The sequence below is a fragment of the Puntigrus tetrazona genome, chromosome 1 (genome assembly GCF_018831695.1).
Source record: "Puntigrus tetrazona isolate hp1 chromosome 1, ASM1883169v1, whole genome shotgun sequence".
NCBI classification, from domain to species: Eukaryota; Metazoa; Chordata; class Actinopteri; order Cypriniformes; family Cyprinidae; genus Puntigrus; species Puntigrus tetrazona.
The window spans coordinates 27,532,804-27,560,151 of NC_056699.1; the positions used below are offsets into that span (position 1 = coordinate 27,532,804).

The 27,348-nt window shown below is 38.1% G+C and overlaps 1 pseudogene; it reads right to left on the reverse strand.

Annotated features, from left to right (window-relative positions):
- LOC122349218 lies at window positions 1-27,348 on the reverse strand (annotated as a pseudogene).

Below are 27,348 nucleotides of genomic sequence, written 5' to 3' on the forward strand. Positions count from 1 at the left end.
TAAAATGAACTAGCTTTATTCAGTCGACATTTAACAAAATTCTTTTGACGTAAACAATATTATTGAAGATTCAGAGAGAGATTATGCTTGTTTGCTTATAATCAAGAAATACCCATTATCTAATTATGTAGCACATCCATGCTCGAAAAGCCTGTTCTGGAGGTCAGATATGCCGATGTATCGCTCCCTGTGTTCTCGAGTTTGGCTTTCTTCTCTCGTAGGCCAGTATTCAACCCAGGTCTGCTCTCCAAAAACATACTGCTTACTAAAAGAGAAGAGAAGAGTGAAATCAAAACAGCAAAACCCAAGGCATTCTTTCAGCTTTAATAAAAAGAGATGTTTTTCAAAACTGCATGCGTCTATAAAATACATTTAATACACAATTATTTTCTTTTTATAGGTCTATAATGGCTTCCTGCAAAAAGGTTCTGTTATACTAACTATATAATACATCTAATAATAAGCTTTTTTTTGATTCGGTTCCAATTTTAAATGACTCCCTATAAAATCCTAAGCTAACTTTGAGCTAATTCATTCCTTACACACAAAAAAAAAATCTATTTGAATTAACTTCAATTATGTAATTAAGGACAGTGGTTCCAATTTGTTTTGTATTTACATCAACTGCTCTAAATTTAATTAAGTTGCGTCAACTAAACTGAATGAGGACGAATCTGTGAAATTGTAAAGTCATTCACTTTCTGCAACTCAAACCAGTTAAGTTCAGTGAACATATTTTGGTTTATTAAAAACTGACCAAATGTCTTCCACTTTAACAACAATCCTTTAACAAAGCATTTTTGTGTGCACTTTGTGCACTGTGAAAATAAAGAACCTCGACTCTATTCTAGGTTATTAAAAGTGCATTATGACAACAAAGACATGAACAAAAGGATATTTTGCTTATTTCACGGTGCAATAGCCACCTTTCACCTAAGGTCAAGAATCTGCCCATGATGAGGTTTTACGACTTGTCTTGTACCAATTTCAAATTTTCTCTGCAAGCAGGACCAGAGCCAGAAATTTTCTCACAGTACCTTCCAAAGCGACCACATCAGTGCCTTTCACCTAAGAGAGAACGGAGTTTGATACGACTTGTCTTGTAGACGTGTTATTGAGAGGACACATCAAATGCATTTCAACATGCAGGGAATAATAAAGCACCTTCTTTCAGCACGTGTTTCACCTCCATGGCATAGCTGTCGATTTCCTGTGACAGATTCATCCCACCACTTTGACTTTGTAAACTGTCACAAACAGGGGTTATATTGTTATTGGCTCGTCTGATTACACCCAATCAGTTTCAAAAGTCAAACATTTTTATTGCATTCACACACAGCAGTGCTGGCTGTCTACATGGATCCATTCTACAGAGTGTTAAAAATGAACACTGAACGCATAAATCAAGTGATGATTGTCTATTACTGAAGACACCTGATGTTCATCATCACTCCATTACCTCATTAACTTTAACTATAGGTTGGATCCATATATATATACACCCAGCAGTGTTCTTTTAAGGGTTAAAGGAATATTTCACTCAAATAGACACATTATCATCATTTATGCTCTCATGGTGTCCTGTATGACTTTCCTTTGCACAAAAACATCATTTTTCGATTAAAAATCATATTATCTGACTGCTCACTGACTTGCAATGGTTGTGAGAATTAGCAGAGAAAACTGAATGCATTTACCGTAATCCATGCCTGCTTCGCACGACGTATTCCAACGTAGCTCTTCATCAACATCGTTTTTCAACTGGTACGTGCAGTTTTCTGTGTTTAGAGAAGTGAAAGTTTACACACACACACACACACACACACACCAATGAACAAGAATTATAAAACAACTGTTTAAAAATTACAAATTAAAACTACAAGGAACAATACCTTCTGCACACTGGCACGCTTCTCCTTTACAGAGTCTGAATATCGCACCATCTGTTCTTTCAGGGTGATAGAACTTTGTACAGCGTGCATACTGATACACACACACACACACACACACACAACTATTGTCAATTATTTAAAAACAATACTGTAATAAAAATGTAATGATATACAATCTCAATAAATATAAAACATGTCTAATGAGAAAAGTCAGCTGATGCAAGCTCTGTACATTTCAATAATGGTCTTCACTTGTCCGTAGTTGCATTTGTCTGCTTATTTAGTTTACCAAGTTTATTTAACCCACTGCACCTTTGGAATTGTGTGAAGTAGGGAGCTCACCCTTAAAACGTGTGTCTGTCTGTGTGTGTGTGTGTGTGTGTGTGTGTGTGTGTGTGTGTGTGTGTGTGTGTGTGTGTGTGTGTGTGTGTGTGTGTGTGCAAAGTGTGTGTGTGTGTGTGTGTGTGTGTGTGTGTGTGTGTGTGTGTGTGTAAAGTGTGTGTGTGTGTGTGTGCGTGTGCTCCAGTAGCTCACCTGGTGAGTAATATTCATATATCGTGACTGAAGCAGGTTGTAGCAGACCCACATCTGAGTTGTTGTGCATTTGGAAAACAACATTTTCTCTCTCTTATGAGAAACCTAGTGAGACAAAATGTGTGTGATATTAAATATGTTGCACATTGTAAACGGTCACATTTGCTTCCTCGCTTTTGTGTGAACTTTTAAGTCTCCTCCTATCCGGTGTGTCTTTGTAGTCAGTTTGTAGTTTTTTGGCTCCTGCCATTATTCTCTTATTGTGTACAGATGCGTCTTATTAGTTAATTATAGGGTGACCGCATGTCCTCTTTTTCCCAGACATCACAGCATCACAGTGAGGACGTCGATACAGAGGTTTCCAAACACGCTCCTGGAGGTGCTTTTTGTTGGTTTTGCTTTCTTTATTCTTTGGCTTATTGTGTTAAATTGCACATGGATCCTACTCGCCTGTGTTTGCATACATTACCTTATTTAGGTACAGGATGAGGGATCCTCGCTCTGACAGCACTTTATTATTTTCATATTTCTGAACGTATCTGTCCTTTCCTGAAGACATCTGAGTACAAGGAAATAATAATAATAATATGACACATATCAGAGAACATGGCGTGATCAAAAGTTTCAGGTCTTGTCTGCACATGCAGGCTAGATTCATCTGCTCTATACAGATGTGAATCATCACTGAACCAGTTTATCACCACAGTACCTCTTTAAGATCTTTTTTTTTCATCAACGTAAAATCCAGTCGGTATGCTAATGTCCAGAATAGTCATGGTGGCATTAGCTGCATCACTTTTTGTAGCTGTGAAGATGGAGATCAAGAATCAAGGTCAAGCTAAAGAAAACACTCTATAACTTTATTATTTTCAGCATCTAAACCTCTGTTTTATTATCAGTTAACCATCAATGAATACGTTTCGACTGGTTTGTAATAAGCAAAGATGCTGAGGTTTAGAGGAGTTTATTGTTCTGTTGCCGCCATGTGATTCATTTATCACAGAGCTTGGCCACAAAAACTGTACAATTACAGTGTTTTCAGCATATTTAAATAATGTCACATTCATTTGATATTTTTGGGTTTTGATGGCTGCATTTCCACGGCAGGTTCTGATGACCAGTTCTGATTTCGTGACTGTAGTTCTCCATGTAGTCTAATGGGATGCGGAGACAAACTAAATGAAAGTCTCACTTTAAAAGGCTCTTATATGACAATCAGCAGACTAAAATTTGACCGGTCCAGCTAATAATAAAAAAAGGACAGGGCCTTGTTTTTGATCGACCCGATTCTCTCACTAATGTGCAGACTCCTGTCCCAAATCAGCGCCAGTATGGTCGCACTCTATTCGTGACAATGGCGGCCTCAGCGTTATTCAATGGAAGTGAATGAAGGCGCGTCGCCCATCTTTTTCCACAGTCTATGTCCTGCCCCTCAATTCGATTGACAGCATTAATGTAGACTTTAGAAATTCAAATGCGAAAGGAATTATGCATTCTGTTTGAGTTTTGGCAGGTTGCATGAGCGCCGCAGAGAAAAAGAAAACGTACAATTAATATCGCTATTTTTAATATGTCAGGCTCATAGCTCTTAAGGCATGAAAAATACGGTTGCAAATGAAAAGTAGCGGTCACTGTGCAAGATTTGGATTGTCACAACTTACGTGTCCACATATAAAAATGCAATTTGCAGTTCTATTTGAAAATACTCCTGAAAATCACTCATCATAACAATGTCTTGACAACGACAACAAAAATAAATAAATTAAACTTATTAGGATACTGGGTCACATACATGAAATCCAAAGCTTAATCTGTAAGTTGCAATGGCTCCTGTTTTGCTAAAGGGAAACAAAATATATAATATGTCATTAAGAGTTAGGTCTAAATAGGGGTTTTCACACTTAAAGTAGTTAACCCTGGGTCATTCTAAACATAAGTCTAGGTTATATTGCTTCACGTTCACCCTGCTAGTTTACTCCAGGATTAACAGCTAACATATTTTCACATTTTACATTCCTAAACCCTGAGTTGACATTTCAATTTGCATGTCCGTAGTGTTAGTGTAATTTATTATCTGTACACTGTAAACAAAATTACAGTACATTTTGAAAAAATTGTTCAAATTCCTGTGAGCTGAGATTTTTTTATTTATATATATATATATATATATATATATACATATATTGTATGTATATATATGTGTACTGTGCAAAGGTGTGAAAAAATGCTATTAGAAATACAAATAATGATTGTTTATTTTATCAATTCACAAAATGCAAAGTGACAAAAGAAAAATTTCAATCAAATCAATGTTTGGTGTTACTACCTTTGGCCTTCAAACCATCAGCAATTCTTCTAGGTACACTTGCACAAAGTCAGGATTTCTGTTGGATGATCGGGGAACGAGGCCAAACGACTCAAGTATGCAGGAAAACGTAGGAGCTGGGGTGCAGAAAATTTGCAGCATTGCTCTGGACTGATGAGTCAAAATGAAATATTTAGCTGTAGCAGAAGGCAGTTTGTTCGCCGGGCTGGAGAGCGTTACAATACTGAGTGTCTGCAGGCAACAGTGAAGCATGGTGGAGGTTCCTTGAATGTTTGGGGCTGCGTTTCTGCAAATGGAGTTGCAGATACTTATCCATCATGCAATACCATCAGGGAGGCGTGTGATTGGCCCCAGATTTATTCTGCAGCAGGACAATGACCCCAAACATACAGCCAAAGCCATTAAGAACTATGTTCAGCCTAAAGTAGTAGTAGTAGTACTGGAAGTGATGGCATGGCCCCCACAGAGTCTTGATCTGAACATCATCGAGTGTGTCTGGGATTACATGAAGAAACAGAAGGATGTGAGAAAGCCTACATCCACAGAAGATCTGGGGATCTTAGTTCTCCAAGATGTTTGGAACAACCTACCAGTGTAAGTGTACCTAGAAGAATTGCTAGTGTGGTCAAACCAAATATTGCTTTTATTTCGATTTCTCTTTTGTTCATTCATGGCATTTTGTTCATTTAGAAAAATCCATTTTTGAAAGCATTCTTTGTTTACAGCATTTTTTTCACATCTACCTAAAACTTTTGCACAGCACTGTGTATAGATATATAGATTTCACGAGTTTGCACTTACATATAATTAATCATAGTAAAAGCAAGCATGCTTGGCGTGCTGTCAGGGAGAGAACTCAGAACTCGGTGGACCCCCAAGGCCAGGGTTTTTTCCTCCCACCCGATCCCTGAACAATGAACACCCCAAAACAACGGTAAAACTGTAAATAACTTAATCTTACTTTCTGAGTCTTCCTCCATTGTAACAGTCAGATCAAAGGCTGTGCAGTCTGACTTTTTCTCAATAGGTCTGGCGTAGTACAGCGTCAGAACCTGAACACAGCAGCACGTCTCAGATCAGATGTTCATGCTTTAATCTTACTGTTGACTGTATAAAAGCTCGTGAACACTCACTGAGAGAGTGGCTGTTCCTGTTCCTCGAGCGGTTACAGTCAAGTCCGTACCTATGTCCACCTGTTGAGTGAACGCAGACGTACTAGTGTCATCAGAATAAACAAATACAGAACGATTTCATTAATTTAACTCTATTGATGTAGGCGATTAAAATGAAACGACAGAAGTCCCATACTAAAATGAACAAACAGTAGGAATCATTTGAAATAATTTAATTCCTCACCTTGTCTGATCGCGTAATATGTTTATTATCATTTTTGAAATTCCATTTAACAGGTTTTGTCTTCCTGCCATGGACAGCTCCACGTCCAGATTGAAGTTTTGTTGGTTCTTCACCTGCTTACGATACTCTGCCACGGCCTGGAACACCATGATGGTCGCCTAGAAAAGACAGAAAAGCATTCAAACACAGGACTCAGACTGCAGCGTAATCGCACCGGTGAATGAAACACAGCTTTCTGAAGCTGAAGAAACCAAACCAATCGCTTTGTAAAATGAATCACTGCCATCAAAGTGCTAGAAACACACCTTGATGGTGTAAATGCGATGAAATCTTCCATAAAAACACCTTTTACGAAGCATTAGCAAATGTTTTATTGAAAGTGTAGACTAAGAAATGCTGGATCTCAGCTTTGAACAACTACTATCACAGTATATGATACAGCACCTGTGTGGTGCCATATTCTCCATAGTGAGACTGTTGTCTGCCCAGCCAGTGCACTGCCTCTCCTGCTTTATCAAACTCTTTGGCTTTCACAAGCGCCAGCACAGCATACGCCGTCGCCTCTAGTGAGTGATAATGTCCTCCAGGGACAGTCCAGGACAGACCGTCTGTTTCAAAAACAACACAGGAACAGAAAAAGATGTGTAAATGAATCAACATCTACATATTCTGATCCCGACCATTGAGCTTGATACAGTTTATAATTTCGACTCATTTTTGATGTTGACGTGACTGACCTTTTTCTTTGGTGGGGTGTTTCAATAAGAATTCTTTACTGAGTTTGTTCTCATTGGCCATGGCATAGGACGTCATCGCAACAGCGTAAGGATTGGTCAGTCGCGGAAGTTTACCTTCCAAGAAAGAAACAGCCTTTCTGATACTTTCAGGCAGACTCTGTTAAAGTTTGGGTACAATGTTAATTCCAATCAATATAAAAAAATATTACATTTACTTAGAAACATTTTTTTTTGAACTTCGGTAAAACTAAAAAGCAAACTAAACTAAAGCAAACACTGATTCAGTTAAGTCAGTAGTTCTTCTGTTTTCTTCAGTGATGCTGATTGTTAACAGTAAGTGTTCATCACTAATGCTCAGTCATCACTTAATTAGTCATTTCATTAACTTTAACTCTTTGAGGACTTGACTGTAGACTTGCTTGTGTCTTCAAAAGAGTAAGTGTGTTCGACTAGAAGCAGTGCTGCAGCCACTGATCGGTGTACGACATAAAAGTACTGCAAGAGTGATTATATCAAGCATCAGATGTCAAACGCTCTCATGGTACTTTGATGTCATACACCAATCGGTGGCTTCGATTCAAACGCACCTAATAACTTGGTTCTTCCTCTGGTGAAATCACCTGTTCATGGCTCAAACTAAAATATGGCAAGGACCTTCACTCTTTGTCCGCTGGATTTCCACCTCTGCTGATTGTTATAACTCTAAAAAATCAGGTGTCTTTAATAATTGTCAATCATCACTTAATTAATCACCTAATCTCATATCTTTAACTCTGCTCTTCTCAGTGTTGAGACTCTTCGGCATTAATTTTAACAGTCTTGTGTGAAGCCAAAAAACTACTGGGCCCCAACAACATTAGATCCGTGGTTTATTGGCAAAACTCTAGCTCAAATGTCAAGCAGAACGTTGAAGAAGTTGACTTACAACAACTGCATCAGTGCAGATCTCTCTGCTGTCTTGCATGGCAATCAAGACAAAAGCTGTCAGAGAGGATTCGGCATCATTGCCCTCCACGCCACCCTGGAACAAAGACAAATTACAAAAACGTGTGTTTTTATCATCAGCATGACTTATGATCTTGATTATGGGTTACATATGACATATTTGTAATTCCAGGGCTTCCCGTTTGCCCCGTACACTGCACGACAAACGACGCACAACAAAGCTGAAAAAGAGTTACACGAGTCAGAGATCGGCTCTTACTACACGCCACCGACCTAGTTCAAAAGTATATAAATGGGCCAGGAAGATATTCAGTAATTAAACCATAATTTAAACCATTAAGTTTCTATAATATATGATAATATTTATTATTCGTGTTATTCGATATTTAGTGTTCCTCTCAGTGAAACATTGTTTATTATGAAAGTATCAAATCTGATACCCTCCAAATAATTCAAAGGTATGATTAAAACCGGCAGTTCCCCTTGACTTAAATCATCTGTCCCATGACGTTACTTACAAATTGTGAAAAAAACATTACCATTTTACACATTGACTGTCACTGGTCACTGCGATTTATCCTCCAAAGATGAATTTAAATACAGTTTGTCATAGTAGCATTCAGCTTACCACCATCCCTCTTGAAAATACAGGAGCATGTTCTATAAAGGAGCCGTCTGGCTGTTGTTTGTGGAGAACCAGCCACTTGAGAGCGCTGCAGATCACATGATCTTCTAAAGAAATGAGATCCCTGGCCATGGAGAAGACTTTAGCTACATATGCTGTCAACCTTTTAACAGACAGAGATAAAAAAAAAGTGAATTAATAACAATTAATACTTTGCTACATTTAATCACAATAATATTGAAAATGCCATTTACCATGTGCTGCCTGGCATTTCTTTATAGACAGCGAAAAGATCCATTTTCGCTATGGTAGTTTAGTTGCCTTTGATAACCTTAATAAAGAAATATTATTAACTTTACTAACCATTTATGTATTTCAGATTTTATAGAAAAATGTCATTTCAATGTCTATTTCAGAGTCCAGGTATTAGAGATCATCTGGGTTCTGTCACTTTTTAGTTCTGTTCTTTGCTGACCTATGTCGATATAGTTGGACGGCTTCATTAGCGGCGCTCCACACCAACAGCATCCCACTGATTTGTGTGGTCCAGATAATGAGTGGCAATGAGAGGAAGAGTCATGAGGTACATGTTTTGCTCTCCACAACCATAGGGTTGGAAAATAAATTCACCCATGAAATCTCCATTGATGGACTTCTCACTGTCTGAGAGATCTCTTCACCTAGAGGATTAAAAAAAAGAGTATTGTGTGACTAGTATTTTTCCAAGGACTCATTCGTAATGATACACATCGAGAACACTCACCAAGACGGCTTTATAATTTAGTATGTATTTACATGTGAATAATGTTGTAAATAGACCGTTCCAATTTGATTATTCAACCAATTTTAAACTTTCAAGTGCAAGCCACAAGCTGTAAGAACATAATTCAGAGCTTGCATGCTACGTTCTGTGCACACACACAGAAAAATACGCTTTATAGTTGAGTTTAAATGCTTTGAAATTGTTTAAAACACGTGCAGTTGTAGGTTTAATATAGAACAAAGATTGGTATCGTGCGCTGGAGTGACAATATGTTGTGAAAAAAGCATTCATTTTATGATTTCGATGTTTAGACTCGCTGGAGTCCGCCATCTTAAGTATGTTGTCTACCACAGTGCTTTATCGTTACTAACAACTCAAACAAGGTGTTACGTTCGCTAACGAAACCAAAGACTTGTAAAATGCGACATAAAGAAACAAAGCGTCATGATTTATTAAGGTTATGCTTGGACAGAGAACGTATATACTCTGGAAAGTGGTTAAAGAGACAAAGTGTAAAGGTTCAAATTCAATTGAACATTGTTTATTTTTGATGTTATTGAACAAAATGAGCATTCACATGCTTGATATGCAAACTGTCATTTCAAGTGAATGTGTTCGCGTTCGTTTGTTAACATCAGGGAGCGTTACAGAGCATTACGCTATACTGTGTTGAGGATACAGTAATACAACAGTTCACGCGAATACAAGCAGAGAATCTAAAACAAATTCCTTGTATATGCTAACATACTTGGCAATGAAGCGCTTTCTGATTCTGATCGTCAAACAAAACATGTATACAATTTTAAAGAAACAAAGATGTTTTTTTCTTACCAGTTATTGAAATGTATGTTTTAGCAGATGTGCCTGGAACCTGATCATCTGGTATTCTGGCTCTAAGAAGTAAAGGTTTTTCATCTGTTCCAGTTGACATGCGAAAATGGAGGAAGTCATGTGCCGATCACATTTTGTACAGTTTTGAAAGATGCTAATGATATTCGCAGGCAATGTATGTATAATGTGTGTAATGCTGTAACCAATCATGTGGTTCAAGGTAAATCTCACCATCCTTAATGGGTTTGAGATCCATATTTTGTCTATGTAATGGAGTCAGTACGCCCTCAGACTGAAAGAGAAAGAGCGTTAACTACCCATGGTGCTCTAGTTCATCTATAGAGAATGACATTTTTAGTGATCGTTACTTTAACGTATAAACAAATCAAATGAAACACATTTTAAAAGTTAGATGTTTTATTCTCATCAGGCTGTGCCACCACTTTCAGCGTCTTTCTCACATATCTTCAAACTCAAGTATTGAAGCTTTCACCAATATCATGATCTCCCAGCATCATGGGAATAATCACATATGAAACAGCTACGCTGGAGCCTTTCTTAATTGTCGGTACTATCATTCTGTATTTTCCTTTCTTCCAGGCAGAGCTGCAAACATCTTTGGTCTCCATGAACTCCACACGCACCTGGTTTAAATATATTCACCTTGATTTAAATATAAAATCACGATGATTGAGGATATTTACGTTTTAGCACTGGACAGGGTGTACTTCTCATCAGTTTTAGTCACAGTCAGAATCCATATGTTGTCATTAACAAATCTTTTTGGTTTGAAGCGGAAATGGATACTATGATGGTTTTAATGTTGAATAAAATTCCTGAATGAACTTTTCATATCAAATCAGACCTACCTTTTCCAGATCCTTTGGGGTGTAGTTGTGAATAATGGCCTTGATTTCCAGTTGTTCACCGCGCACGGCTGAGTAAGGAATCTTGAGGTCAATGAAAAAAGCCTTAAAAACGACCATCTCCTCAGGTTCTGCCACACAGATGCCTTTGAGACACAGACAACAATAGAAGTTCTTAAAGTAGCAGCTCCTGGATGATGATGATGATGATGATGGCGGCCCAGCGATGGCGATGACTTCATAAAATATCATAAATTGTGGGTTTGCAAATTCAACTTACCATGGGATGGTGACAAACTGACAGCCAAGACCTGCCAGGTCGTGATAGAGTCTTTCAGGTAGATCGTTTTTCTATAACAGTATCGTTACTGTAAACAACAAAAAAAAAACATTTTGAGTAATCATTTAACACAAACTCAGTTAAGATATGATGTTTACCTATAAACAAATTTCGGGAGGAGCACAGGGGGTGGGGGCACTCAGGGGACCGGGTCGGACACCCGAGTCCTGTCCGCTTTCACGGATAAGAGGAAAAAACTCTGGACTCTGTAGTCTGACGAGTTCCCGAGCCCTCTCTCCTGACAACACGCCAAACACGCTTACTTTTACCGTTACTATGATTAATTATATGTAAGTGAGAACTCGTGAAATAATATAAATAGATTATTAAGTATTTTCAATTTGACAAATTAATTTGATCAAACCAAAGGTGAGCATATTTTTTCACGTTATTTGTTTAAGTATTCAAATCACCTAATCATCTCATATGTGTCTTAGTTCAACCAATTAAATAATTGGTATATTTTTATTGTTCTTTTTATTTCAATTATACATTATTTAATTTCAAATGTTTCAGTCACGTTTCGGTTAACAGGCTTTTTCACTCCTGTTTAAATTAATTTCTACTGCATACAATAACTGAGTCTGAAGTCAGCTATTGAAACTTAACTCATGTTTAAAAGCCTCTTGCTCTGCATTCTTTTACATGGATTAATCTCCTCCCAAAGCCAACTCTCAGGAAATTTGTGCGTGACCACGATAATCTTCAGAGTCTGTATAATATATTTCATCATCATAGCCTGTTGTAAAATAGAAAAAAAACTAAATCAGTGAGAAAACAAATCTTTCATAGCCAAAAAACTGGCCCATAATGGACAGAATGGACATAAAAAGCAGCTCCCATGCCTACTTTTCTACTGTTCATTATAATTTTATATATATATATATATTTGCTGTGAGCCAGAACCAGCTCCTCCTCTTCGTCTCGGTGATCATGCTTTTTTGTATCTCATTGCAGCAGTGCATGAAGGCCTCGTACACTGTTCCTCCATCGACAATGTAACTGGCTCTTCGCTCACAGGTGTAGCCGAGTTTATTACTTTTCATTCCATCAATGCAGCAATGCTTTAGATCACCAGAGTATTGACTGGCTGAGAAGACAATGAGGAAGTAGAAAGAGCATGGTGAGAATTTCTAAAGCTCTAAACCCCAAAAATTACCTAAAAAGAGATACTGGATTTTACTTGCAGCTAAAAAAATACATTCATAAATGATTTGATTGGTATGAGTAAAATTGAGTCCAGCTTCTCTCTGGTTGTACTAGTGATCTGCGGGAGACTCTCAGCTCACCGTTTTCTCTTTGGAGGGCGCTGCAATGAAGCTCTAGAGAGGACAATTCATTCAATTTTTACTCTTAATTGTGAACACACTGGTTTTATAGTACAAACAGGAAAAAGGCGATATATCACCAATCCACTCCTAACAATAACACTTATATATTATATAGAATTATATATAATTTATCAGCTGAAGATAGAAAAAACCTTTTCTGTATCGGTGCCTCTGCAGTGCTGGACTCAAACATCAGACCTGCATCGGTAGAAACCCCATACTGTCCTTCCTTCCTCTCCTCCTGCTGTACAGCCCGGTGTCGCACTGCTCTATGACGTCCCAGATCTAAAGAACATCAGTTGCATGCATTTAATGCCCAGAGAAAATCTCATAAATTGAAGATTTTTACTATGAATAATCTTCACCTTTGTCTGGGTGAGTCTGTTCTTGTTGGAGACATGCACAGCCTTGTCAACCACCACCAGACCAACTTTTAGCTCCAGGATCTCCAGTGATCTGCAGCTCAACCTGCGTCTCCTAAAAGTCCATTAGGTATTCCTTTTTTATCCTTCACCTCAACCTTGAGCTATTTATTAAAATAAGAGGAAGTAGAAGTCATACCTAGTTTGGCATGTCATCTATTTCTCACGTGATGTTTGACCCACCTGTTCCCATGCCGTGTCCTTCACATCCACCCAGACTGAATCAGACACCACTTCAGGCGAGCCTACATGATGTCGCCACAAAGCGGAAGGGCGGTATCATGTCTTTGCTGGTTACAGTCAAGCAGGCACAGCCACTAGAGATTGTCCTGTTCTCAGTAAACTTGTCTGCTTTTACAATCTGACCTTTATTCAAGATCTGAAAGAGAACAGATGAGTTAAAGCATGCATATAGTTTCAAACACAAGCTGCTGTTATAGTGTAGCTTAACAAAAGTAATCATAATCTTTACCATGTATGTGAAGTCTTTGATCTCCTGAATCCATGGACTTTGTCCAGTGTTCAGAAAAGACTTTCAGTTGATCACCGATCTGAAGCTCGTGAAGCATCAATGCCGATGTGCAGATAGTTGTCGGAGTCATCTTTGGGCTCATAGGCATAGCCGTCATATTCTTTACTGCCTGCCGCTGTTCATCGCCGCTAAACCTCTAGCTTTGGTCTTTTGCCTGCAAAATAAACATTGTTTTCTGATGAGCCTAAGTATAAAATGCTGCATTGCTCATTAAACATCTGGCAACTGATTTTATTTCATTCTAGAAACCGGATAAACATTAGTGGAGTTGAAATCGTAAGTCTTACTACGTGATCTGCAATGAAAAATCTTTCTGAGTGTTGATGGTAACCTTACTAAATGCCATTAGATTTTGTTTGACTGTGCCCTCCAGGACTGATCCTCATCACTCCATTATCAGCTGGTGTTTGGTCAGGATTTGTCACATACACTTTTTATTAAACTCCAGACCAAAAATAAATACATGAATTGAATGAATTAAGCAGTATTACAATACTGTCTCGTTCTAGGAGCTACAAGTATCTGTATTTTGTCTCATCCTATGAGCTAAGTGTACACCTCCTAGTGTCTATGTATGATAAAGCTAATAACTTTCAGAGTGTATGACATGAAACTTTTACTCTTCATGTCATATATTCATTAGAAAAATCCTCTAAATAAGGAAAGCGATAACTTTGTCATAGTATTCTTGACAAAGTTAGTTACCACTACTGCATCGCTTGCGGCCATCTCTTTATTGTTTACCTTTTATTAGTTTACATTTATTAGAATTCAAAAGATATTGAATTGTAATGTGAAAACCAAAACAAAACATTGCTTGAAAAGTCCTTGAAAGTCACTGATGCATCATGCATCACTGCTTTCCAGGACCTTGAAGTGCATGCATGTTTTAAAATCTATGAAGTATAATGAGTAACTTTGGCTAACGATTAAGCGTCGATCCGGCATCCCAGGTTTGAAGAAGTGTGGTGTTTTTTTGAAGTGGATGGTGTACACCGGGGCGTCACAATCTGAATGCCTCTCCTTTCTGCTTTCCACCATTTCACTTCCTGAAACACAAAGCGATGATCTTCTCAGATACGATCACACACATGCGTGTAAACATGTGCATACAGATGTCACGAGTATCTTACCACTTTCTGTTAAAAGTGACAGAAACATAGATCGACCGTCCAACCAGCTGGTTAATGCTTGAAAGGTCTTTTAATCATCTCATCGGTCAGTTCTGCAGCGCCTTCTCCATTCTCAATCTATTCATATCCAAAGAAAAAGCAGAAATATCAGTCTACAATATGTAGTAGAAAAGCTATTGTGTTTAAATTTTCCACTCTATATGGTGAGAAGAAATGGTCAGACATCGCTCACCTCAACTCTTTGCAGAGAAGTAGGAATGTGTTTTCTTCTCACCGTCCATCCCTGCACAAACACACAGTATGTTCCAGCCACCTTCTGTCCAAACAGATACCTATAAAAACATTTAAATTCTGCTGTAAAAACTGAATGGTGATGATGGCTGTCACTGACACAGGTCCGCCGTCATATGAAAAAAGCCCATGGACATTTTAGAGGAAAGCGAGAAGGAACTTTCCACCATTTGCTTTAATCTGACCTGTACAGTTATGTTAAATGGATGCAGTCAAATCAGTGTTTTCACATACTAAATGTAATAGATATTGAATATTTTGTATATTGACTACTTACTTGGCTTCAGTATCGACTGTCAGACTCTCATCACGCACATAGAAGAATGACTTACTGGAGTTTTAATCGCACTTCAAATGTTGGAAGTACTAAAACCAAACCAGGCAGCACAAATAAATAAACATTTACATTCTTTGACTTATCATGTTCTTATGCAACAACAGTTTGTAAACTCAGCTCTCACCATATTCTTTGACCTCAAAATCTGCACTAAATTTCTTACGAACATTTGAGAACCGTGTGACCACTTCCAGATCAGGCTGAAACACTAGCCAGATACACACTTAAAACTCAGTTAAAATTTGTCATTTAACCTTTTTAATTGCCTACTCGAGTGATGGCCCAGTGACTGTGAAAATCATAGCCATATTGCAGGCTGTGTGCATTTATAAAACTTATATTGGTAGTTACAACGCCAGCCTACGCTTATTATGAAAAGCAAGAAAATTTCCAATTGAGTATTCTTATGTAATTTAACTCTCCTAATAGCTATAGTATGTATACAGCCCTTCCGTGTTTCCTTTAGTTAAGTTCTAAAATCTAGTTTAGTTCCTTGTCTGGACACTCCTTGTGTTAGTCATTACCCATTAATGCTTCAGATTAACCTATTCTTTCTCGTTTGGATTCATTGCTCATGTTCTTGGTTCGTCTCTTGTCAAACCCTCTAGATGGTACGCAAGCGAAGAGCCAGCTTACGTGGGAACACTCATATCTCATACCACGTTTACTTTTATTTACTTACTCTGTCTGTGTTATGGCCATGTTTGCATAATAAGAGCTCAGGATATGGATTATAGACAGGACCCTGCCAATGAAGCATTGAAAGTGCAAGTGAAAATTACCCGTTGTTATTTTTTTGTATACATGAAAATCACACTAAAGGTTATAGTTGCACAACAGAAACCTGATATTATAATAATAATAATAATAATGCAGTTCATGACTGCGAGCAAGTGTTATAAATTACTAGATGTAATTGAAATCTTAATTGAAAGAATCAATACAGGTAATTAAAAATTCACTCCAAGCTAAGGCTTTCTCCATTCTGGCGGTGTTTTTTACACACTGGCCATTTCAGGAATAGCGTATTTTTGGACTTGATTCCTTTGACTGAAATATCTTCTCTGATATAACTGATGTTTTGGGGATTCTTCAAACACAAATCCAGCTTTAATACTGAAAGCTCAGGTTGTTAGATGTTAATTACAGCAGAAAATATAAATTAATTAATGTATTATAACATAGGTATGTAAATGTGGTTTAGGCAATCTCTGTCCCTATCATTGTTTCGTTCAGGCAAAACACACACACAGAAATTATATACATGATTTCCACGGTGATTGACTCACTGTAGTTTCATGTCGGAGTGTCGAAGAAAATCCTGTACTGAACTGCAAAGAGTCAAACTGAAATTTATATTTCAGTTATAATGTAACAGTTAAAGTTCCCACTGTCAATAATGCAATATATTTCACATTCATTTTATCAATTAGTCATTACACATGCTAGAAGGTGTGTAAGATGGGCTTGTCTGTTTGTACAAATATATATCAGGACTGGAATGAGAGCATGACCACTTTCTCCATCTTCACCTTCTAGTGTCGGATGAAAGCCCCAGGCTTGTAGATACACATACTGCTTCTCAGGATCATCAGAGAATAAGTTCTGATCTTGAGAGATCTTACAAAGGGAGGAACAATGTGGAAACAATCAAAGTCAAGAAAATGAAAGTATACAGAGTAGTACAGTTAGTTTTTGGGCTTGTTTTAAGCTATTGATTAAGAGAGATAGAGATGAGATAGAAAATATCTAGGCAAAATGCCTTTACAGGCAAATACACAAACGGTAGTTCATAAGACACTAGAGTAAGATCTTGTAATACAACCAAAAGACAGATGCTGTCATCGTGTTGTATTTTCTGTTGTCTTCCTTTGGCCTTATTTGGTGATTCCTGTCCTAGTTAGAGATTATTAGTTAATTGAGTCCCCACTTGTGTTTGTCAGCAGTTTCAATTCTCCCAATTAAGTCTCTGGCGCCAAATACCCTGTCTGTTGAGTTCTCCACCGTTTGTACATGCCCCTTTGCCAAGTGAGTTACTACAACCAAAGCCCTTCTACATGTACAGAATAACAAAAAGAATATAGCTGTCCTTTAAACAAATGTTGAGAGTGCATTTATCAGTAGCGTGAAGTGAGAATTACAGAGAGCGATTTCTAGAAATATGTAGTGTATACTCTGCAGTGGTCTGCTTGCCATGTTCTGAATCAGCGTAGTATTGGCTAATCTTGGACAGCCTTTGGCACTTTAATATCTCAGGATTAGTGCTTCCATTTTAAATATAGTTCTTACAAAACCAGAAAGGTATTTAAAGAAATACACCCTTTCCATCACATTCAACGTGCACAGCAGATCTTCTGTGAACATGAATTTAACGTGTACGCCTTTCTACAGGCAAATAGCAAGCTTGTAAGAATTCTGTAGATCATGTAACACAACAAAGAAACATATTTTTGACAGATTTCAATGTAACTAGAAATGATGTAGTAGAAATTTTTGTACAGTATATAGCCAGCATGCAAACAAATGCTTGTGTGTGTGGAGTTCATCAGTGCATGTGTATCAGTCTTTCAAAGTGGTAAAGCAGCAAATCTAATTCTCAATCATACAGAAGTCAGGAAATTCAAATACGTTGGCTCTTTGTCAAATATTCTTACGTTCTCACAGTAAGTAACAGCGAAACCAACGGTAAGAAAAGACCCGACCAAGAATGCAAGAACATTAAATAAAACACATGAACCATTGATGCTGTTCCGCAATCTTCTAACTATGTATATAACTCTTCTATCAATCAGCAATAAGACATATCTCTCTCTGTTTGTGTGTGTAGTCTGCATATAGTCTGAAACCTAACTGACCAGGTTCAATAAAGAAGAGGACAACATGCAATACTCTATTTTGACCGAGGAAGCAGGAGAGGCCATTTGACTTTCCTATTTAAATGCATTTTTTCAGTTTAGACTAGGTTGCAGTTTTGCTATTTATTAATTGTATAATAACATAAAGAAAACCAGCGTGCAAGTACAACAACAAAGAAAATAAGAAAAAGAAATAAGCTACTTTAATATTATTATTCAAATGGGAATAGGATCAAATAGAGAGTGCAGGAGTTAACAGGATCGAATGAAACGGAAGAGAGTATTGTTTTAGCCAATTTTTGCATTACATTTGGATTAATTGTAAGGTTTGATGAACTGGCTGGAGAAGACTGCAAAAGAGAGCATTTACCAATAGTCCAGCCTGGGCAGAACAGCTTGAACAAGGAGTTGTGAGTCATGCTCCAAAAAATTACTCGAGGTGAAAATGTGCAGTGTCACCTTTATATCTATGAGATCTGGAAATTGCCTGTCTGCAGTCAGTGTCTGATTTGGACAGTATCTCCACATTTTGTGCAGAAATTGTACACAAAGATCCTCCACGTTCAGTCTCCTCCAGAGTAATTCAGAGCCTCAGAAACCGTTCTCTGAGGAACCCACCTCAGCAAGTCAGGAGTTGACAGAGCGTACCTGGGAGATCAAATCAGGCGTTTGAGAACAGATCCGTTAGTGACTCCGTGAACAAACGATGTTTGAGAAAATACTCTGGCCAGGTCACATAGTGTGAGGATCGGTGAGAGAGAAGAACAGCAGTCCAGAAACAGCAGCTTGGCGTCCATCCTGACCGTCTGTGTCTCTGTAGGCTCTAGGTTTCTGCACCCCCTCCACCAACCTCCGGTCAAACTGATCTCTCTCTCAGTTGCTCTTTTTGCACTACTGTGGAATCACTAACACCTTTTTAATAGTTAGATTAGTGAAGCTTTATTTCACCGATGTAGAATTGAACAACAGCAGAGTGTTATTTAAACCAAAATTTTTTATTTTTTTCATTGGTGGGTGAATGAGCCGGGCTCTCAATAACTTGAGATTGGGATCAAACTCTCAAGTTATTCTTATCACGTGTTTAATGTAGAAATAAAGCTGTAGTTGCTAAGTGCAGTTTGTGCATCAAACAGGAGATTTAAAAGGAGACACAGAGTTCACTGCAGATCAATACAGATTTCTCAAATGACCTGCAAAGAAACCCAGTTGTGTAAATTTAACCTTTGGTAAATTGCATGTTCTATCGATCTTTTAGGCTAGGTACACACTGAAATATATTAAATATCTTATAAGATCTTCAAACTGTGAGAACCTGAAACAGAGCAAAAAATCCTAGATTTGAGTAGGTATGCGGTATTGTGTCTTCGTTTTCCCAAACATCAGGATTTCTATTCGTAAATATTCAGCATGTTGAATCACGATTGCGATGTCGTCAGCGATACCACAGGCGTTCTTCAAGCAGATTCAATTACTCTTAACGCACATCTTTTCTTCCTATCCGATAAGATAATCTTAAAAACACAAGATAACTGAGGCGTTGCCTAGGATTGTTGGAAGGGAGAAAAAATCTTTAAAATCAGCCCAAATATCTTGTAGTGGGTACCCAGCCCTTTTATTAGTGAACAGCATAATATATATACAGTAGCAGCCAAAATATAAGGTTTACATATATTAAAGAATTAGAGTTAGAGGCCTCACATTAAGAGAGTCACTTTGTGCAGGCAGACAGTATTACACTAGATGTGACAATAAGACATATTATATCACATTAGAATGTGACCATAATGTGCATATACATGCAAGGAATACATTGTTGAAATATATTTAATTTGTTTACAGATAAACAAGGTGGAAAAACAAGGCAACAGATGCGTAGACTATATATGCTATATGAGTTTTTAGACATGCGCACACACACACACACACACACACACACATCAGTTTAAACATTGTGATTGGTACTTTATCAGTAAAATACAGTGAAACAAACTTCATTTTACTTATTGCCAACATATAGCTGCTCAAGAAACCGACTGGTAGAGATAATGTTTAAATAGTTTTTGATCTTTGTAGGTACAGTTGAGCGTATTGTTTCAATAGTTTAATCAGTCATTTCCCTCGAATCACTGCATCAGCAGTAACATTTATGGCCAGATACATTTTCCAAAAATACAATGAACAATTCTCAGTCCAAAAGCGCCGTAAACTCAACACAACAGCGTGATAATCATCACAAACTGGTTTGAGTACATCCAATATAACTTTCTTTATTTCATTTTATATGTTTGGTTTGCATAATCAGTCTGTAAAACTGCAGCATACAGTATTTTTTCAATGAATGAATTTTAACACTGATAAATGTCCTGTGACCTACACAGACAGTAAAACAACATATGAAGCTCAACAATGAAGACAATCAACAAAATTTAAAGCAAAGGTTGCTCCTCATCATAAGTTATAAACAGGAAGCATAAGCTAATCACTACTTTTGATTTGATTCTCATTACCTGAAATGTTGCTGTGGAACAACCAAGCTAGTTCTTTTTTTAGAACTTTTTAGCACAAAGGCTCAGAGCCCAACAAAACCAAAGTGTCATGAATTATGTCATTAACTTTGACTCTTTAAGGACCTGGGGATTTGACTCAGGACTTGTTTGTGTCTTAAAGGCGACTTGGATTTCTCCTCTGAAATCAGCTGCTGGAGTTCCTTGGCTGGAGTCAAAAAATATGGCAGAACTTTTTGTCCCCTGGATTTCCACCTCTGGGCCGGTTCTGGTCCGACAGTATGCTGCGATCTGAGCAGTAATTAAACCAAGCGGGGACACATGGGATTTTGAACAGTTCATGATCCAGTTTAGTTTAAAAATGTTTGTATAGAAATTTGACCTTTGGCAAACTGGCAGCCTCTGTTGATTTTTTAAAGGAATTTGAAAGATAAATGTCACCACAGATGTTTTAGCAAAATCATTGCTTGTGCTGAATTTGAACTTCAAACTGCAATGTTAAAAGGTGTGGGTGTTTGGTTTAAAAACAACACCCATATCACTTCTGGAGTCCTAGAGATCACGTTAAGTAGGTTGTTTGACAGGACTCTTATCGAAGTAACGCGTCAAGCAGGACAACAACTACGTACTGTTTCCTCAGCAACCCATCTCTTACCTGAACAAAGACTTCTGAACATTCTGATAACACACAAGACTGCAAATTGAATCGTCATCGATGTGGAAAGAATGAAATTCGAGAGAAGCAGTCAGAACTCCTTAAGTTACAAAAGAACCTGTAGCATGAAATGGGAACAACTGTAGTCTTTTCTGGGCTCATGGCCTCCCACCCCAAGCAAACAGCAAGGTGTGCCAATCCTCTAACCTGAATACACATGCACACCTGGACAAGTTTGGTGACTACAGGCAGCTTTCAAGTCATATTGAAGAATAAACCTCCTATGAAGCTTTCCGGCTCTTCAGCCAAATGGTTCAAAAGGGTTCATTTCTAGAAGAACTTATTGACCAAGAGTGTAAAACAAGCAGATATATTACAGGCAGAGAAGTAAAAGTCCAGGAACAGAAGTATGTTTATTCCAGCCATGAACTCCAGCTGATTTCACCAGAGGAACCAAGTCATTCCTTTCAAGACTGGAAACAAGTCTTGAGTGAATCCCAAGTCCTCAAAGAGTTAAGTTAATTAGATTATTAGATACTAATTAAATGATGTTTGTGCATTAGTGATAGACACCTGTTGTTGTGGGGAGTACAGAGGATGGATGTTGATGTTTACTGGTTAAAATTATGTCACCATCATGGAGATCAATTTTGCATTAGATTTGAGCTCTTGCCTTTTAGTAGCCCAGAGTGTCTTGCTTTTAAACAATTGCTTCACAACAAACAAATTACTAAATTAAAAACAGAGAGGCAGACAGGCTTACACACTTTGCTTTTGAATAGACATCATGAAGGTTTCTCTTTGGTTTATTAACTGACATTCAACTATTGCAGAAACAATAAGTTACATTACCCATGCCTTTAGACATGAACATGATCCCTTGACAATTAGTGACAATAATAATTTATTTATTTGTTTATTTTTTACTGTCACCATATTTAGAATTAGTATATTTAACTGTGATGTCTGTGTGTATAAATAGTACTTGAGTTCAAATATTTATGTGCATTGCATAGAATTAAATTCATTCACTATAACTTTTGAACTACACTCCGCATATTGTAATTTCACGTTAGTTGGTTATTGAAAACCTAGAATATACAAATAAAAATATAAAAACAAAGATTTGGACGTTGGTCAGTACTTGATAGTTAACTCATCATATAGAAACAAAGTTCACTGTCAGCCTAATCTCTCTGCTTCTCAACAGGACATTGAGTGTTACCACGAGTCCAAGGGTCAGAGCCCAACTAAAACCAAACACTGAGAATCTCCATGGCGGTAGTATCATTTTAACTAATAAAACATAAAGGGCAGTGTTCTGTAATTCTCAATAACAGCAAATGCCTCACTAGTACACAATCCTCATTAATCATTAACTCTTTGAGGACTTAGGATTTAGACCTGTTGTGCAAGAATAGTCCAGTGGGCGAAGTTCCTCAAAATGGACAACTTTCGCCAATACAAGAGTCTCTGTCAGGAAAGAATATCAAAGCTTAGTCAGTGCAGTAAAAATAGAAAATTACATTACATAGACCCAAAGCTGAGATGAGATTGTGATACAGGTACTGATCCAAATTAACATTATTTCAAGATTTGAACATTTCACTCTCTTCTGGCGAATTTGTAACACGTGGCAACACGGAGAGGGTAGATAAACAGCCTAAACTGGATGAACGGAAAATGAAGCGTGTATAATCCCAAGAACATAGCGCCGGTTGTACCCACCAACCGTTGAATCCAGTAGAGGGCTGGGTTGAGGATTGTAAGGTGGGAAGCAATGCGCCCATCTAATTCTCCTTTAAACCTGACAACCTCACTTCTACGCCTTTTCCATAGAGAAGGAACCCAGCAAAGGTAACCAATGAGCGCACTTGACGACACTGCCATCCAGAGATGTTTAAATGCATTTCAGACAGTTCACCTCCACCAGGCCTTCGCAAGATCTTCGTTCTAAACCCCAAAGAGTATAGATGACATGGAGTTCACAGAAGCTGGGAAACAACATGAGCAGCCAACAGTACCAGTCTGTACCATGAAGAGAATTTGAGAAGGATGACTTTGAGGATAGTATTTTTTTTTTTTTATAAATTATTTAATTTATTTTTATTAAAAGTGATGGTGAAGTAGAATACACACCTGTTCTTAGGCTTATCCAAAGCGTTTGAAATGGCTGGTCAAATTACAAAGGCAGGAAAAGCACACAGAGGAGAAGGCGTTGTGCAGAGGGTGTGTGATTCTTCAGTTCCAGCTTTTTCAATGGTCAAAGAAAGCCAGTAGCTAAACCGCGTAATGTTTAATAACTGATTTATATGAAATATTCAACAAGCAACAGTAATAAGCAAAGATAAACTTTTGACAAGTATTTTTGAATTGAAAAACATTATTTAGTAATTTATGAAAAGTCATAACTTAATAAGGAGACAACAAAACCCAGAGATCCGTTTTCTTGTTTACCCAATTCCATAGAATGATAGACTATGGCTTTAGCTATTGTAGAAAATAAGAAATTGTCAAAATTACCAATTGACACACTATGTGTAAGTAGAATATAAAGTCGCAATTATCGAAATGGGCTATGCTAGCTTTCAGAAAAACTGACATCTACAACTAAAAGCCATTCTGTTGAACACTTGAGGAACCATTTAGCTAAGTACTTGGTACCAAAATTTAATGTGCGTTCATTGCAGTGAAATATTAGTCAAGGAGCTGCCTGAACAGGGAGTGTGTGTGTGTGTGTGTAGGTATGTCTGTGTAAATAAGACCAAGCTCCAGCACATCCATGTTGATCACTCTTCAGTGTCAGAGAGAGAGACAGAGAGAGAGGGCAGAGAGAGACAGAGAGAGAGAGAGAGCAAACATGTGGTAGTGATGATGGGAGCATAAGAAACAGAGTAATGAAACAATGAAATCAATGAAGTCCCATTCAGTGTTCCTCTAACGTGTTTATGTGTTTTTCAGCAAGCTTGGTTTTAGCTTAAATATGTTATTAATGAACAAACATTAGTTTGAAGCGACAGAATAATACTGCTTATAAAACAAAAAATGTGCATGCATACATATAAATGAGTCAAGCAATATGAAATACTATAACCAGGTCTAATTAAAGTATATTTCTGAAATGGATTCAACCTGAAGACTAGACTTGATCTCTGAAAGAGCAAAATGTTCTACTTCTTATTGATATTAAAGGGTTAAGAATTGAATATTAGTGTCAATAAATGCAAACGTCATGTAGGTCACACACAGAGAGATCAGGAAGTGCTGTCTTAAGTTGTATGCTAGTCAGCGGAACTGGCTGTTTTGATGTGAGGATGTGTGTGTGCAGAAGTGTGTGCGTCGGTGCATGTTAATGAAACGATCTAATGGGTTCAGTCTGCTGACGCCTGAACATCCCCGAATGGGCCCCAACATTCGAGCGCATCACTTGGGCTCAGGATAAAAATGAGAATCTCTCCATTTGTCTCTGTCGATTTCTCTCCGTTTGCTCAGCACGGCGGTCTGCCAACACTTCCTCTTCCTCGCTCTGTCGTTCTCGGATACGAGACTTATCGTATCACAATTCAGTGAATAAACCTAAATGCAAAAACATAACATTTCGGAGAGTTTTGAGACGGCTTGTCCGCAGGAGATGTCAGAAGTCTGCACACTTCTCACGCTTCATTTCAGTCATACAGCATCCTCAAAACTGCTGAAGTCTCAATGCTCACCGAATTAGAAAAACGTCAGATCAAGCACCTACTTTTAATCTTCATTGGATTCTTCTTGACCTTGAATCACCTCCAGTTCTAGTCATTTTCAGTAGCTGGGCGTGGAGATGTGGAGAAACACATTAATTATGAACAACGTAACCATCTTCAACAATACATTTTGTTAATGGTTTCTCAACTCTTTTAGTAAAAATTTAAAATCAATTGCAAATGGGTATGATTTGCCATATTGAAACAACAGACCAGGCAATTCAACATCTAAATTTGAACCTTTCTCACCACATTCTTGATATTTTTTCATTTAAATATTTTATGAACAAGCATAAGTCTGTTTTACACATGTAGTCAAACTCATAGCGAAGAATATTTTCTGTAGATGCGCTTCTTCTAATTTGGTTGTCAACCACATCCTGCTGCACCAACTGAGAGTCTTATTAAGCTCTTTGAAAGAGCTACAGAGAGAAGATTCACACATTCAGTCACTAGCCACGCTTGCAAGTGTGGTAATGCTGGTAGAAATTTTAGTGGCAGTTTTATTATGATGACAGGCTTGACTCATGGTTTGTTGTTCTCAGAAAGCCCTGGAAAAACGTTCACTAGTTCTTTTTCAAACTTCATGTCCAATTGCCAAGAGATAAAGTGTATATCTGCACACACACACACACCTGAACTAACTGATGTAATAAACACAAACTGCCTCTTCTGAGAATGGCTCTTCCTGTCACATGACTGAACAAGAAAAACCACACAGCAGGAGTAGATACACACTCCTCAGAATGAAGAATCAGAGAACTAGTTGTTATGCTGTGATCTGCTAACAAGTTAAAGCACAGGGTGGATTGAGGAGGAGATGGGTTTGACTTAGGTCTGGCTGTGTGAAACTGAGCTAGACTGGACTGGTTACCTGCGTGGCTGACTGACCGTGACTTTAACCACATCCTCTGCATGAAATTAACTGATGTGACTGGCTGTGTATATTTCTATTTGATCAGATCTGGTGCCTGTTTCAGTTCCTGAGGCTTTAGTGATGAGGTTGAGTACTCTAGGATCGCAGTGACTTTTCATTTATTGATTTGGTGTATTTTAAAATAAACTGTTTAAATAATTGCATGAAAAGGTTAAAAATACATAAATGATACCTCTATAACATGAGGCAGGCGCTTTACATATTTCATCCATTTACTTCCTCAGCAGCGTTGGTTTTGCCAAAGATCAACTATGGCATTAATGTCAATCAATTATCAAATAACAGTTACAGAAAATTGTCACTTTAATAGCATAGCTTTCATAAACTTTAGTTTGATGGCGTTTTCTTCTGTTCTGTCACAGAGTCCCTGCAGTCCTTGCCTACTTCTGCTTCCCTTATGACATAGGAGGTGAAAATCCTCGTTCGTCACTAAGATAACCTCTACGACCTTTTTACCTGTTATGACTGATTAACTGTAGTCGATTGGTGGACAGGAGTGAAGGACACGTTGCCGTCACAGCACTTCTCATTCGTCCTGACCCGATCTGGAAGGATGTCGAAGCGCTTGACTTCTGGCAGACTCACCTCCAGCTCTCCGTTGCTTGGCCATCCTCGGGTCTCAAACACCCACAAAATACACCCAGAAACACGCAGCGGACACTCGCTGATCAAGACACGCTCTACTTCTCATAGCCCGATCACTTTTTCTTTCCAGTTTTCATTGTAAGGTGTATGTTAAACTTGTGCAATTTGTCTCCCAACACAGTTTATTTGCCCTGGTTTGAGGTCTTACCACAAACTTCTGAATAATCTATTTGACTACTCAACGAAGGACAGGTATGATTTAACTCCTGACCCACATTTAAAAAGCCATTTATCTAATGCCACTTATTAATTCAAACACTCTGCTAGACCAATGAGATGAAGAGCTGCTCTCGGTGCTCTACAAGCGCCCCGTGCCTCCAGCCAGCGGCTCCATCACGCTACAGATAGTAGGGTACTCGTATTGGCTGGCGGAAGTTCCATATGATCACATCGACATCACAATCAGGTTGGTGTCATTTCTTCACTGAGGAGGGAAGCGCTAGCGTTGGGCCTTAAGATGCACAGCATCTGTGGACCGCCCTAAAAGGGGAGGGAGTCAGAGGGTGAGTCCCTGATCCGCATTAAGAGCAACCGGCCGGACCAGACCTTAACCCAGCGTCTAACTTAATAAGTCTAATACAGTTCATACTGTGAGCGAACTAATCCAGTGTTCCAAAAACTAACCTGGATCTCTAACAATGTGCTAAAACACTAATGGGTCCTTTTTGAATAACAAAAGCATGCCTCCTAAGAACCTTGAATCAGGCGGTTTCCTCATTGCATTCATCTCCCCATCAGATCCGTACTTCAT